Source organism: Apteryx mantelli, chromosome 1 (genome assembly GCF_036417845.1).
Source record: "Apteryx mantelli isolate bAptMan1 chromosome 1, bAptMan1.hap1, whole genome shotgun sequence".
Lineage (NCBI taxonomy): Eukaryota > Metazoa > Chordata > Aves > Apterygiformes > Apterygidae > Apteryx > Apteryx mantelli.
The window spans coordinates 53,065,409-53,081,099 of NC_089978.1; positions in this window are offsets into that span (position 1 = coordinate 53,065,409).

Below are 15,691 nucleotides of genomic sequence, written 5' to 3' on the forward strand. Positions count from 1 at the left end.
ACTGTAGCAGACTTGGAAGTGAAGCTGTTGCCTTCTTCAGTACCTTTCCTATTTTATTTTCAGACTGAGGAACTGAGGTTCAGTTTTATTATGATTTAGTTCTTTTTTTCCTAGACCACTGCAGCCTACTGAGAATACTGAGAGTTCATTCTCTAAATGCTGTTGCATGAAATTAAATGAGACTGTAGGTAATGAGATTGTAGATGGTTCACACATCCAGACTGTAAAAACAAAACCAACCAAACAAAAAATAATTAAAAAAGCACAGGCAACGGGTTCAAATTTCACCAAAAACAAGCAGCAGTAACAAAAGAACAAGGGAAATCCTCCATCTGAATCAGACAGTTTCAATGCCTGGATTCTCTTAGCAAATGGAGAGCTCAGACTATGATATGCACATTGTGTTGCAGATTTGTCATGGCTGATTTTCTTGCGACGTGTGGGTATGTGTGTATTATTTAATTAACTGTAACCCATAATCTAAAAGGTTGCTGACTGCAGGAAGAAAGAACATGTTTCTCTTGCAAAAATTTAGACATGTTTGGAAGTTTTTTGTCTTTTATCATGTGGTATTGTGCCTGCTGTTTAAAGTAAAAAAGGCTCTTCTCTGAATCAGAAAAAGTAAATTAATGTCTTACACAATAACAACGATATGTGTGAGATGTTTCAGTTCAGAGATGATATTATCTGTACCTTTTCTGACATCATAATGTTCTTCAATTGGTGGGATGCTTTTAGATGAAAGTTTCTTCCTATTGAAAGACACGTGATAAAAGCACGTTGCTGCTATCTATATGCTGAGAAAGCCTTTAAAAGCAGAAAGAGCAATGACTCTATGTTGAAAAGGTACTCCTATAACAGACCTGCATTAAGCCTCAAGAACAAGCAGAAAGCAAGAGGAAAAAAAAGGAGCAGGAGAGGGGAAAGAAAGCTTAGTACTTCACACAGCTTAAATCATTATTTATGTTTTTGTGCTCTTTTTTCCCGCTCTGAGGATTTCCCCAGTGATGAATACCCTTCACCCCACAGACTCAAAAGCATTCCTATTCTCAGTATTTGTGAAATTCTGCTTGCAAGTACTTGAAGTAGCAACCAGTGCTGGGAGTAGTTTCTCCCTGCAGACTTTTTCCTTTCTTTTGTAAATAAAGAACTCCATTAGAAACAAAGCTAACATGTTGGATATCTTCAGCCACTCTGGTCCTCTCTATTTATGTTCCTATCCTTACATTACTCAGAAAGCAGATAGGTTCCGCACCCTCCCATCCCGAGAAAAATAGAAGGAGATTTTAAGACTTCAGTTCAGAGGTCTTCCAGTGGAAGAAACCCATTGATTTTCCATTCAGTCAGAGGAATCTGTAAGTATTCTAGGCTAAATAAGAATTGTCATCTGTCACCCTCTGGGAATAACAAATCACTATTGAAAGCTCTTGCTTCCATAACCATCTTCTGCTGCACACACAAAAAATACCCTGACTTCTTTTCTTATATTGAATTATAATGGCATAATGTATTGAAAACTTGCTGGGACCTCCATGTAGGCAGATGTTTTATCCATATCAGTTTAAACTATGCAAGCTGTCATTCTAGGTTGATATTTTATCTGGTAGGCTATGGTGAGTCTTTCCTATCAAATGTTTTCAAAAGCACATAAGTTCTTTTAGAAATAAAAGTTGTATTTGCACTTATAAGAAAGATTTTGTAAATCCTACCAGTAGCCCATGTAGTCACTAAATTATAGGCAGAATTTGGAGAATTGTGCAATGATCTTTAAAAATTCTATGCAATTTTAAAGAAAGTTCTAAGCATTAGAAGGAGGTTAATGTAAAATGATCTTCCATGACATAGACAGAAAATGTATTGATCAAATATGCATCTCAGATGCATTTTAAATTTAGCAGTATTATCTCACCTGAGAGTTCTGGCTGCAAAATGCACTGAAGCCAAAGATCAGCAGAATTAACAGAAGAAAATCTCATATACTCCCTCCCCAAGCAATGATGGTACAAATGGTACAGATGCTACTCTCTTGCTTCTGTCGCACGCTTCATTTCTACCTATGTTTATGTAACATTTAGAATAACATTCACTTGGAAGCAGAGTAGGACACATCCTGAGTATGTTGTCTTTCCTGCTATATATTATCCTTGCTGAATTCCAAAGAGAAAAATGTCTTAGAGGACAGCATAATAGCTGAATCTTTCTGTATCTGTTCCTATAATGATCGTCTAGATTGACTGAACTTTAATCAGTGCATGCTGCTTCTTAGTAGATCCTCAAACTAAAGATACTGATACTGAAGAGGCATCAAACCACGATTAATAAATCTATTTGTCAAAAAGAAAAACAAAGAAACATTTTCAGCCCTTGAGTCACAGAACCATTCATATGAAATTACAGTTAGTTCTTGGAGTCTTACAGTTTTGCATTTCTGTGCAGCATCTCTCTAGCTTAATTACAGGAACTCAATGTCACCTAACTCCACAAGTTATGAAATTGCCCAGAAGACAACAATTGACCATAATTAAATGTCTACATCTATTAGCCACTTATAAACTCCTTTACTAGCTAAAAGGTAAAATATAAAGAATTTTTTTAATTAAAAAAAAGAAAAAATGACAAGAGTTAATAGATTGTGAATTAGCAATCACAGTGGAAATATCTTCTAAATACATCCCAGTGATGACAGGTGTTCTGTGTTATCATTTTGAAGCCAAGGAACAAAAGAAGGCTTAGAAGTTAATACTACGCAGTAATGAGGTAAGAATGACATCTAGTACAATTGTAGGCAACATTATTGTAAAGTGTTTCTCTTTATCTCTGAGATATCTTTACAGAGACATCTGCTCACTAAGGAGAGAAGAAATGAATCATCACCTTGCTGTTAGTGTCTTTGCTAATGGCATTTCTCACAGAGACTGCAAAATAAGAGTAAATGGTAAGGGTCAAATTAGGACAAGGTGATACCTGGTTATTTAGAAATATGCTCCCAATTTATTTTTCAAAAATATCTTCCTATTCACATTTCTGAAGTGTTACTGGAAATATAGCCCAATTCTCCATTTCCTTTTATTTCTCTGAACAGATATTACTATGTAGCCCTTCTTAGCATCAACTATTGATCTTTTTTTTTCTCTGTGAGCATTAGTTTTTATCTGTATTCTTACTATGAACACTCAGGAAGATTGAGAGGAGAGGTTGAATCTTTAAAAATCTGTTTCAACTTGTCTGCAGAATTTATCTATTTCTGTAAGTGAAGATAAGTTCATAAAGAGAGCAGATATCTGCACTACCTGAAGAGGTACAAAAGGGGCTAGATTTCAGATACAAGTCTTTCTTCAGGTCTGAAATAAAAGTGGCAAACTTCAGATTAAGTACAAGCTAGCAATGATTCTTAGGTTATCTAATATTAATAAATTTTAAAAATGAGATGAAAATCCTATTTGTGGAACAGAAAAGGCTGTTTCATGGGCATGAGTGATGAAGTCATTTGCTTTCTTGGATCAAAAAAGGAAAAAAAGGGTTTTTTTTGCAACCTGAAGTGTTGCATATTTTTCAGTTATTAAAAGACTGCACTAGCTCTGTTTTAGGTGTTCCCTGAGCAGTGAAGTCTGGAAAGAAGAAATAGGGAGACTTTTTCTCCTGATACTTTGATGTTACTAACTTGATCAGCTAAGTTCAAGGGAGAAAGAGTCAGAGTTGCTCATGCAACTTTGGGAAGAACCCTTGAGTTCTCTGATGCATACCATATACACTGACCTTATATAAAATTCTGTGAATTCCCAAAGTGTGACATAGATAATGCTTAAACACTCATTTTGGTAGATCTGGGATTTCCTGATTTCTGCAGGAGCAGAGCTTGCTCTTCTCAGTGAAGTGAACTTTACACTTGTCTGTCTACTGTGCATTTTCCAAGTGCCAACTGATTACCAGTGGCAAAGTAGAGCATGATTTTATGTTACAGTTCCAAAATAAAGGTGTCAAAGTCTACTGCTCATCTCTGAAAATGTGATAATATTTATGTCACTTCTAATATTGAAGATAATTTTCCAAATATGAATTAAATGTTGAAAATGAGAGATACTGCAGCTACTTTCAAACATGTAGGCCAAAACTAAAATGAATTTCCAATTCTTATCCTTCTGTTTTTAAGATCTGAATATTCCTGATCTTAAACTGGCTTTGTAGCAACAAATTACGCTGAATTGTGCAATGTATTATGCTGGTTTACTGTTTGCTGGTTTGGACGGCATTTCTCATGTTACTTGCTAAACTGTGATTCCTTTCAGGAAGGAGGTAAATCTAGGACACTGTAGATTACTACTACCAGCTGCTGCATGCCAGCACACTTGTGTTGACATATACTCCATTAATGTAATGAGTATGTCAAAAGGAGTAGACAGTATTTCTATCCTGTATAATTCAAAGATTGGGATTTGGGCAATCAATCTAGGATAATGTTACCCTCGTTGTACTGGCTGTACTGGATTTGTTGTACAGTGAATACAGGTTGCACTGGATATTTAACATTCATGCTCTTTCTATCTTCAGTAATTCCTAATTGACTTCTTCCCAAGAAATCTTAACTCTAATTTAGAGGCATCTGTAAAACTTCTTTTTGTTCAGTCAGCTAAATTCCTGAAGCAAATTTGCTACTGTGGAGTCAGCAGAGATCTTCTGCACAGAAAATTGAACACTTGCCAGAAAGAGGGTCTTATCCAATTCAATTCTTAGTATGTTTAAAATTATTTTCAGAGAGTTTTTTTAAACCTTAGAAACATTGAGGTTCTAAGTTTTATGAACCTCCCCCCAAAACTTTTTGCTATATCCAGTGAAACTGGTAACTTTTCATGTTCAATAAAAATAGCATGGCTAATCATTGCTATGAAAGCTTTATATTATGTGTTTGAATGCTGCATTCAATCATGAAGAAAACAATTCCATAGACTGTTAGGCTTAATACCTGCAGAATCTCTGTAATTCTTTAAAAAGTTTGAAAATTGTACCTGGATAAGGATAGAGGTGTTTTGTTCTGTTTTGTTTTCCTGATTTTTTTTTCGGATTTTTTTTGTTTGTTTTTAAACAAAAAAGAAACAGTTCTCTAATTATTTCTTCTCATGTTAAGGATAAAAGATCTGTAGAGATGAAACAGGTTTACTGTGGAAAGAGAAGTGGCACTGATGAATTGACTGTCTTCCTCCTTTTTTGTATGAAATTACGTTATATGTCTTCACATGGGAAGAGAGCTGATGTGTCACTCTCAGATCATTAACGTGCCAGCCACATTCTTACAGACACATCTGTCCTCCTTGTTTCATGTATTGCTTTCATTTGTCCTTAAAGTCTTTCAGTTGTGGATGGACTTTGTCACCCTTCAAGCTGGGAAATGCTTTGCCTGGTGAATGTTCCCATTCCATTTAACTGAGAAATAGTGGCATTGCAGATGATATAAGAAACTATTTATTAGAAGATAATCTTTTTGTGAGAGGTACATGCAAATTTATTTTCTAATTTTGTTTGCAGCATGGAATTTGAAAAGGAAATCTGTTTTATGTTACGTGCAGTTCTCCCCAAAAGTTGTCTGTTAATTATATGTGCAGTTATTAGGCCCAAATTCTACCTCCCATGTCCACCTGTGTCATTAGTTTCTTATTCTGCAAGTTGTAAAGAGAAAATTTTACTTCATTGAAACTATTTATAGTCAAGTATTGCTCAACATGAGCATAAGTAGCATAATTTGGCTCACAAATGCACTTGAAATATCATCAGTTAAAAAGTGTTTAACCTTTTTAAGAATACCTGCAAGCAGGAACTTCATTTTTATGATGCTTAGAAATGATCTTGATAAAATATCAGAGTTCTTTCTGAACAGGCTTCAGGAAAAGTACTCCTTGCAACATCGAAAATACAAACAGCATAGAGGGAAAAAGAAAGAGAGGAAAGAGAAGAGGGTAATTTGGTATTTTTCCAAAGCCATTGACCTTTCAAATACATTGCAAAGTATGAAGACAAGTACAATTAAAAAAAAAAAAATCACTCTCCAACCATAAATATAAACACGTCTTCATTTCCTGTTTATAAAAACTTTCTCATACTGCATTTTAGGTCATATGTCTGTTTTCCTTCCAATACTCAAAGCATTTTAATCAACAATTATAAGAACCTTGCCGAAAAGGAGAGAAGAGTGAAAATCTGTAATTACCAATGCCTATTTTTATTTACCATAGGTCATTACTAACAACATTGCTGTTTTTGTCATTGAATCTGTTCAATTTATTCATCTGTAGCTTTAAGCATCCTTTAACCAAGGACTTGGTGAGTACTATTTTCTGTTCTCATGCTCCAAGGTTCAGAACTATGATGTACCACTGTCACCTTAGTCAACCCCCTCCTTAATGTTTTCTGCATTGTATCGACTGCAGCTTAAAAGCAGACTTCTAAATAGCCTGCAGTTTGCAACATGACAAAGAATTCAAAAAGCAATTCCTTTTCAAGTCCATCTTATAATTCTGAATAGTGCTGTATTCTTAATACCCCAAGGAGCATATTTTATATTCCCCATTATTAGGTTTGATTAGAATTGCTTTATTCATTAGTGGGATGAAAAGCATCCAGTCATTGAGAATACCTTCTTCTCTATTGATTATACTTTCCTCTCTTGATATCAAATTCTTCTGAATAGATTTATCTTACCTAACCAGATATCTTCAAAGCAGAGGTCTTTGTCTAAGTTAGTGACATTTCCAGTCAATTGAAAGAAGTGGGATATTAGGGGTTCATTTCTTTAACCTAGTCTTGAGAGGACTTCTACTTTAAAATAATATGAATCATAGTCTAGAGACACCTATTTTTCTCATTAACTAGAGGGAGTTTAGGTTAGTTAGTTTATGTATAGTATCTATGGCATTACTGAGACTTCATCTAAAGCCATTAGGGTGATGTTCAATTTTCTTCAAAAATGCCAGGAACACTGCTGGGGTAGCTGGAGAACAAAGGATCTCATGTTCTTTTCTGAAAACTATGGCAAAGGTAGGACTTCAAATAAAAGGTATTTACTTTGTGTTTGATGGCTTGCCAGGTTCCCTAAGACTGCTGTGTCATAGTGTGTTGAGCAATAGGACTTGTTACCCAACCTATGATTTCCCTCGTTCTTAGCAATGACTGGCCTGCAAACAGAGCAAGTTAACCCTCTGCTTGCAGTGGGTCTGTAGAAGGAAGCATTTTACGGTTCACAGATTTGTCCTTTTGACTGCAGATCTTTAGCTATCTCCTTTTGCATAGTTCTTTCTTTTCCTTAGGAATTATGTAATTTAACAAACAAAACCTTACTCTTGTTTATAACTCCTGAATACATAATCACAAAACAGTGCTCCACACAGCTGGGGGAGGTAATTTTTCTAAGCCATCTCTGTGTAGACCACACAAGCCTTTACTGAATTCAATGTATCGTCCTTCAGCTTCACTTAATACAAGCTCAGGGCACTTTTAATTTCTGCTCCTAAATCTGCATTTACAGAAAATACTGAGTTATTGGAAGAAAGAAAGAATTATTATGGTCCTGGCTGCAGTTAATGGAATCAATTAGCATTTTGCCAGTAGGAGTAGAGAAGGGCTCTGAATTTGTTAAACTATACATGAACTACCCTGCTTACTTGAAAAAACAGAATGACAGAAAACTCTGTTGTATTTCATTGAAGAATGGCGCCAGTTCTCAAGTTGTTTAACTTTAATGATGCACCCTCATAAACACTGCTATGTTGTGAGACTTTACAGATTGTTTTTAAATGTCTTGTGAAATGAAGAATACTCAGCTGGGAAATTGCACAAATTCTGCACAGATTCTGCTGTGTCTTTTGTACTCAGAAGAAGAGGTGCAAAACTGGCTCTTTAAAAAGTTCAGACATGAAAGGAGCTTCTTAATTCTCATGCTGAGTGTTGCTAGTCACCTCTGTGTTTTGTACATCATATTACATACCTCACACACAGAGAAACATCCTTTAAAAACAAAACAAACAGTATTAGCTATTTGAAACTTTAATTTTACAGTTGTCTCTTAGAAAAAAGAGAGTTACTTACTATTTTTGGGAAGTGCACTAAAACAGAATGTGCCTTGTAATCACATCCTTTGACTAAGGGTCATTTGCACTGTACGAATGGATTATGTTGTTAGTGTTGAATAATTTCTGTTAATCCATAGCATGGGTTGCATGTTTCCTCTGCAGAACTGAATCAATTTCAGTGACCAGTGTACTTTGTGGGGTAAAAGTTAAGATAATGTGGAGGGATTAATCTTATTTATCTATACATGTTGAAAAAGTAAATGTCTTAATCTGAACCAGCTGTACTTTTCTTGTACAAAATAAAAGTTTTTTTTCACTCCTAGAATTTCTACACATTAATCCAATGAAATTAATTTTTGGCCCATTTCTGAGGTTAGGAATGAATGCAGTAATAGATACATGTGAAATTCTGGTACATGGACATATCTTAAAGAGTGTATTTTGTGATTCAAATCACTCTTCCTGAACGTGGAAATTTATGCTTGAATTCAACATCCAGCTTTGTGATGGTAGGAGCTTGCAAAAATTAAGGAATACTCAAGTGTAATGAATTTAGGATGCTAAAAATTTACAATGCAAGGAATATAAGAATTTACAGAGCTTAAAAAATAGGACTGAACAACCAATCCTTCTGAGTTTTTTTAATATTCTTTTCAGTATATTTAGTATTTATTGTTCCATTCCATTTTAATATGTCAACCGCTCTAATAATGTGGGGTCTCACACTGGTTATCTATTGTGTTTCTCAGACCATTAGAATCCTCCAAAATTCTTGAACTCAAGCTCACATTTTTCTACTTTTACTTGATAGTTACTATGTAAATATCTGAATTATAATACTTGACATTGAAGCCCAAACTAATTTAGAAATTAACAGTTAAACGGGCTTTCAATTTATCTCCGTTTTACTTCTGTTTATCATCCTGATCTTTGTTCTGTCAGTTGAACTCTCTCCATTGATTTTATTGCAGCATTCCACTAAAAGCTTATGGTTTTATATGTACCTTAGTCATCAGTTCACCTTCTCTCAGAGGCCAGAATGAATGATGAAATGAAAACCTCTTGTATATGCTAAATCTGTTTACTTTTGACATAAAGAGATAGACATAGACATAGACACAGATATAGATATAGATTAGGATAAAGACAAAGATATAGATAAAAATAAAGATATAATTAGTAAGCAGGTTTCCAATAAGTGTCTTTAAAAAGGGAGAGGATTTAAAAAAGAGAATAAAGATTCTTTGTCAGTAAATTTTAACAATTATTTATATTTAAGAAATTCAGATCAAAGTTGCCTGGGAGGACAAATATGCAATTATTTAATCATACTTCTTTTTGTATTGTCAATTTGTATGGGTTAACACAATTAAAAGGTGCTTAATTCTGACAGTAACTGATATAACATATAATAAAAAAACTCTCCTCAGGGCAAAATAAACAATGCCACTCCTGTTCACCATGAAAACTCTGATATTAATGGGATATAAGTGATACAAAGATCTTGTGTTGAGGGGAAAAGGGACAGAAAGTATTCCAAACAGATAGAACTAATTCCCCTTTTCTATTAGATACTTTTTAAAAAAAGATTTATATAATAATTTTAATGGATTAGGTACAAATAAAATACCAAGATTTTGCTGAATAATCTGGATGTATACTTATTAAATACAGCAAATTGTAACGTTAAATGAAGCTGATGATAAACATTAAACATTGTGAGATTAAGACTGGTTAATTCTTAATCCTAATGTGGTGTGGTGAAAGGGTGGTGTATATCAGTCATAATATTGTTAATAATTATTTAACCCTCTTCACTTTCAAAAAGTACTTTAAGCATGTGCTCCTAAGCACGAAGTACAGTAGGCATGTCAATCTCACCATGCTGTTTTAAAATAGATGAAGAAATGATGCCACATTTTTAACTAACCTTGTTAGAGAATGAGAAGATTCTTATTCAGTGAAGCATGTGATATTTGTTAAAACTTGGTGGACTTTGATGCCACATAAGCACAGTCTGCAATTGAACTCTTCCTGAATTTCTTTACTGAAATGGGATCTATGACACAAACAACACATAGTGCATATCTGCTAGAAAAAAGGTAACATAAGTGTAAGCATATTACAGAATCATTTAGACTAGACAATAATTATGCCTTTGGAGGCAGAAACTATAGCGGCAGGAACCACAAAACAAAACTGACGTTAGAGCTTGGAAAATACGGTTCACTCTGATTAGACTGTTTAAATTATGCCTGAACTACACATATTAGGCATGGTCAACCTTGAATATTCTCTCTGATAGTAAGAATAATATGTTCTTCTTTAGCATAGTTCATTTAAAAACTTTATTTTAGATAAGCTTTTCCTTTAATATCAAGTAAATATTTCCTACTGCTTTTTCTGAACATTATTTTTTCTTTTGTTCTTGCTAATAAAAGAAAATAAGAGATTGCTATCTTCTTCATAGTTCTCCTTTATGCATTTGTAGCAAGTTTACATGTTTCCTTTCCTCAGAATTAACAGACCTATTGCTCATAACCATTTTTCCTAGGGTATAGCTTTCTTCAAGTCTTTTATATTTTTGGTTATATTTTCTATATCTTCTCTTTTCTGTACTCCTTGCAGTTTTTCTCTATTCTTTTTTCAGATATACCCCAACTGGACCATAATTCACTTGAATAAAATAGGTCGGAAATGACTTCCACAGTTCTTTTATTCTTCACTGCCAGAATGTCTCACTGACTGTGTTTTATTTCCCATGCAATACACATCTCTGATTCTTCTCTCATTCCTTTGTAAGTTAGAAGGAAATGACCTCATGACATGAGTAGCTTTCCTAGTGCTCAGATCAAGTGGGCGGAGCAGTAAAGACTCCAGCTCATCACCCCACTTTCCCCACCATCATATCTTCTCCCTCTTGACAAGTACTGTCTCCCAAGCCTCCTTCCTCCCTGCTGCAGTGTTTCCTCAACCACGCACTTGCACACGCTGAGATCATTTAACCATCTGTCTGTGAGGCACACATTTACTACAAGCCCTTGGGCAGGCTAAGCAGTACTTCTGTCTCGCAGTTATTAGCAAATCAAAAAAATCGCTTGGCCAGTAGCCTAGGGTCTTTGGACGTATGCTGTACAAGCTTGCCATACCTGCTTTTGGATAATATTTTACTCTGAGTGAGATTGTCTGCATGGGGACACACAAGAAAGCTAGCCCATGATATTGAAGGTGTAATTTAAAATGGATTGGTTAAACTAAATTAAATCCTTAAGTGGGCACATTCATTTCAAAGTGAATGAAAACTGAATCGTTTTAAATACAATAATAGAGAAGTGGATGGTTATGGATTAAATGTTATACTGGTTTAGTAACATCAGTCACTTATTCTTTTTTGTCACTCCATTTCTTGTATTTTCCCCATTTTGTTGGAAACACTTTGCTAATTTGACTCTTCCCTGAGGACTCCTAAATGTTTCTGAGGCACTAACAAATCTCAGCATGATCAGCTCTAGCACTTCCTTTGAAACACAGAAGGAAATCCTTTCATAAATGCATTTGTACAAAAGAACTAAGGATATTCAATGTACTATAAAAGCTAAGTTGAAGAACCATATGGTTTAAGCTGGCAGTGCTAGTAAAAAACAAAACAAAACAAAAGGGTTCAGATTTTTAATGTTCTCCAGAAATATTTTGCCTTATGACAAAGTATTAAATAAGTTTTCAAGGTGATATTCACCTCACTCTGAAAAATTCTTTACTCATAGGTTTCATCTCACTTAAGTTAGACATCCAAAGCTTAGTCAAAAGAGGAGGGTAAGCATCTCCACTTATCTCATATACCTCTAATTCTGATGGATCACCTGGTGTAGTTTCCAGATTTTCTCCACTGAATACAGAAGAAGTCTAGAAAACTGGGTTATACTAGGCACCTAAATTTTAGATAGCTAAAGCTAAAAAAGTTGAATACTGCCTCGGAATGCTGTGATTTATTCTGATTATAGGAGAAGACATGGATTCTGATTTATTTGCAAGAAAATCTTCTCAGCAATGGAACTAATTTAACAAATTAAGAAATTGCATGTACCTCGAGGGAAGAATGCTTTTGTTGCATGTAAACCTAGGAAACAGGAAGCTACTTCTCACTGTCAAAATACAAGTGTATGTATTGTTTGATACTAAATTAATGTACAAAGGTCCAGTGATCAGACGGTACACTATACCAGAGACATCATTTCAGAAAACTTTCTCCATGTCATTAACTTTCCTTTCTGTGGTGGTCTATTTGGAATTGAAGCGCATTCCCTTTCTTCACAGTGAGGGAATAATAAGCATACACTGCTCCCCTGTCTGCAGCTGGTCTTTGAAAAAGCCTCACAATGGCCTTAGGTAATGCTTTACTAGGCATTTTTTACCAGAAGATAAAAATAAAAATTGAGCTCTTTTTGCTCAAAATTATTATTATTTTTTTCAAGTACTAATCAATAGCAAACGAGATAATCAACACTGAAGCATGTTTTGGTTGTTCATATATATCTCTAGAGCATCATGATAAGCCTTTATGAGTCACTGAAAGCTATGAAATTAAGAAGAAGGATGGGTCTGTTTATTTTACAGATAAATATCTCTCCTGGATTTTGTCTGTCCTTTATAAAGAGTGATATCTGCACACATTTTAAATTAAAAAAAGAAAGAAAGAAAGAAAGAAATCACAGTCCTTCAGAGTTCTAGAAGTCCACTGGAGAACCCTTTCACTTGTTGCCTTTATTAATTAGAAGTCAAATTCATTTCTGACATAGGTGCAAAAAACAGATGGAAATGAACCTGGAACAACTTCATCTATATTAGCTTTTTTGGAGGACACCCCACAGTGATCTGCTCCCAGCACCATGTGTGGTCTTGTCTAGGGAAGAAGCTAAAGCCAACCAAGACAGATCCAAGCAGAAAGCTAACAAAGGGGCTAGGGATTCATTATGTGAGTTTGTTCCACAACCCTCTTTTATTTGGCAATATATAAACAGAGATTTTGGACAGATTATAATTGCATTTCCAAAACAGCAAGTCAAAGGAAGCAATGTGGAGCTCCTTCAGAGTCTCCTAGAGATGTTATTCTACCACTTGGAGAAAATGATCTCATGACAAAGTTCCTGAAAACTTGAACAGAGTTCTCTGAAGTTTTTAGCTAACTTTATCAAGTCTTGGAACAGCTTCTTAAAAGAGTCGTGTTCTGAATAGGTCAAGATGAAAAAGAAAAAATCAGATCATTTTCCTTTGTGGGGGAAGGCATATGCAAGGTTATGCAAAGACAACTCAAACTTGAGGGATTCATGAGTCAGTGGAATGGTTGCCAGTAAGGTTACCGTCAGGTGCTTCAAAAGTTTTAACTACATTAGAAAAACTTCAGATAAGAATTGAGGACAACCAAACCTTCTGAGGTCAAATATCACAAAGTGATATTTTTCATTAAATTATGTTCTAAGGAAAACTTCTTAGTTCTGGTAAAACTGAAAGATATTGTATTCTAAAAAATTTAAACTAGTTTGGTAGGTATTGCAAGACCTACTAACTTCTGCCAAAAAAGATGCTAGATTTCTGGTCTGTACCAGTTGTGACTTTTTACATTTTTGCTAGCTCAGAAATACCTTTTTAAGGGCATTGCCAAAATTCCCAGTTTGGAAAGCTTTGCTATCTCTTATATTACTCTAGTATGGAAATTAAAACATGCCTGTAATGCTCTTTGCCATATTTTCAAAGCTTGTGCAAATGAAAAATATTAACCTATGAAACACCCCAGATGGGAGGAGTAGATCAATTTTATGTTGTTTAAATCATTTGTTTATTCAATTCTATACAATGTTATTGAAAAAAGAGGCACAAAATGCATTTAGAATAAGAAAAAAAATTAAGTTTCAAACATTGTCAAAGTGTGTAAGAATCAGTAACTTTAGTGGAATTAGAATTGTATCTCTGTATTGTTTATATCTGGCTGTGCTTTATACATCTGGAGGTTGTTATGCTTAGAAAATCTTGCAGTAATATCTTTTTTTTTTTTTAAATCTTAGTACCTTTGTTTAATCATAGCAAAACAGATGTTTTGCAAAATTGTAAAAATATCTTTGCCTCTGCCTGGAAACTTGAATGAGGAGTTTCAATACAATGAATTATGGCAGCGCCTGATAGGTATTTATACACTGAGAACTTTGAAATGCTCCTAATTATAGTAGAGTTAGATTAGATCTTGGATACAGCTTCAGGGATTTTATGATGAAAGTATGTTCTCTTTATTACAGAATAAATAGTAAAAGAACCATAGCTTTTCTCTTTCTATCATCAATGTTATTGTATAGCTGAATGCAATTGAATTGGCTGAAATTCTCCACTGTGACAGTTTCTTCTTACTATCATCAAACAATGATGAATGAATGAACTCCAAACAAAAGAATAGAATGTGGTGAAATATGCTGACACTGATGCCATTCTTCATTGTGGTGTTAGTAAATTCAACACAGGAGTTTTAACAAGCCACTAATGTGAGGTATTCCTATATATACCTCTGTTTGTCACAAAGATTTGTATTTGTCAAGGTTTTTTATTAGAGTCATGGTTTAATCCCAAGTACCTTAAAGTGAATGTTAAATTTCTAGTTATTTCTGGAAATTCTGGACGAAATTAATCATATTTAATGCATAATTAAATTTCATATCACTTTTTTCTCTCTTTTTCTCATTTTTTTTAATAAATGAGAAGTTATTTTGTCTAAATAAAACCTCTAAAGACTTATTATTATTATTATTATTATTATTATTATTATTATTATTATTTCTGGTTCATTCCAAGGCAGACATTGACTCATGAGGAAATATGTATGGCAGATAACTTCATTTAAATATACTGCATCCTAATTTGTGTAATAAGTATCAAACTGGGAGAACAGTTATTGCTATTGTATTTCTTATGTAATAAAAGAACACTGTCACACACATACAACTAATCAATGTAAAGAAACAGAAGAACAGTTAGAGTTTTATAAGCTCCTCATACATAAAATCCAACACCACATGATACTGTGCTGAATTCACTGGTGTGCAGAGTAGCAGCATGTTGTTATTTATTACTTCAGTCAAAGCTAAGCATTCAAACATATACATGTTGATGATCCTCTGAACAATAAAGCTATTAAGAGGTGTAAGTTCCCAAGTGGTAGAGAATTTTTTCTCCTCTCCCCAAATCCAATCAAATGAAAGAAAAACCCTAACCGTGGCAAATGTGAAGTTGTTTTAAATTTTCAAGTGTGTGTCCTTCAAGTGTGCTATGAAAGAGGGAAACAGAGATCACTATTTTTCTCTATCCCATTCATTATTAAGATTTTTTAATGTTATGCTGTTACCACCTCCCTTCTTTGTCACTTTTCTAAGGAAAACAACTTCTTTCTTTTTAGCTTTTATATATATATATATGATATATATGGCAATCTTCTCTATGCCCATTATTTTACCTCTTCACTGGTTCTCTCTTACCTTTTTATTATTTTTCAAATGGGTTGACTGACATAGTAGTCAAGGTTTGAATACTACTTTGTCTTTAAAGTTTTCCTTTTCTCTTTTCCCTCTCAGTTTTAAATCCTTCTTTGCTCTTTG